Here is a 1199-nt window from a genome sequence, read left to right as displayed (position 1 = left end):
AATGGCTTCCTCCTGTGCATTGCAACGAGCTTGGTGGGTGAATGGACTCCTGCTGTCCATGTGTTGCAGTCTCGATGGCCTGCTCCTGCTTCTGTGTAATCGATTCAGGGCGCTAAGAGAAATCAGAGGAAAAGTGGGTGGGATTGGAGCCACTTTTGTAAGGAGAAGTGCTCCGGCAGCAGTTTCCCCTCTCTGAATTGTTGATATGCTGCAAAATGCATTGTGCGGCCCAGTAAACAGGAACGCCTGACGCAAAATCCGACTCTGCTGGGACTCGAACCCACAACCTTTGAATACCTTACTAAACTTCACACTAGAAGTCCAATGCGCTAACCATTGCGCCACAGAGCCGCCATAGTCTAAAAGAATACAAAAGTAAAATAGTGTTAATGCCGAAATTGTAACTAAAAATCTGAAAACACTGAAGTAGACCAGGAATAATCTGCGGAGAGAGAAACAATTTTCACGTTTCAGGTCGATGAACTTTCATCGCAAGTCGATCATTCTGTGTCTGTTTAAACGGGATGCGCCGTCAGTTCTGGATCATTCTGTGTCTATTTTAAAGTGATGTGCTGTCAGAGACTCATAGAAATTTACAGCACGGACGGATGCCATTTCAGCCCACCATGTGCGCCCCGTCTGAAAAGAGCTATCCAGCCGAATCCCACTTTCCAATTCTTGTTCCGTAGCCCAGAAGATTACACCGCGTCAAGTGCACATCCATCTAATTGTTAAATGTCGTGAGGGCTTCTGCCTCTCCCATCCTTTCAGGCAGCGAGTTCCAGACCCCCACCACTCTCTGTATGAAAACAGTTCCCCTCAAATCCGCTCTACCCTGCTACCAATTATTTTAAATCTGTGCCCCCTGGTTGTTAACCACTTCGAAGGGAAATATATCCTATCAATGCTCTCTATTGAGGCAACTCATAATTTTATTCACTTCAATAAAGTCCCCTCTCAGCCTTCCCTGTGCCAAAGGCAACAACCAGAGCCGATGCAATCTTTTCTCAGAGCGAAATTATCAATTTCCGGTAACATCAACGAAAATCAACTCCCTACACTCACGAGTGCAATCAGATTGTTCCTGTAATGCGCTGACCAGAACAGCATGTCGTGCTCCAGTTGTGCCCCAACTAGTGTTTTATAAAATTCAAGCTTAACTTCCCCGCTCTTGTATTCTATAGCTCAGCTTATAAAGG

The 1199-nt window shown here is 45.7% G+C and overlaps 1 non-coding gene across 1 annotated transcript; it reads right to left on the bottom strand.

The window, feature by feature from the left end:
- Positions 1-259: 259 nt before the first annotated feature.
- Positions 260-351, bottom strand: trnar-ucu (transfer RNA arginine (anticodon UCU)). The gene is given in 2 exon segments: positions 260-295; positions 315-351. It is a non-coding gene; the product is annotated as a tRNA-Arg (tRNA).
- Between the last annotated feature and the right edge of the window lie 848 nt (positions 352-1199).

The sequence above is a fragment of the Pristiophorus japonicus genome, unplaced genomic scaffold, assembly GCF_044704955.1.
Source record: "Pristiophorus japonicus isolate sPriJap1 unplaced genomic scaffold, sPriJap1.hap1 HAP1_SCAFFOLD_81, whole genome shotgun sequence".
In the NCBI taxonomy this organism is placed as follows: domain Eukaryota; kingdom Metazoa; phylum Chordata; class Chondrichthyes; family Pristiophoridae; genus Pristiophorus; species Pristiophorus japonicus.
The sequence above is the reverse complement of the archived record's forward strand: the minus strand, read 5'-3'. Positions and strand labels throughout refer to the sequence as shown.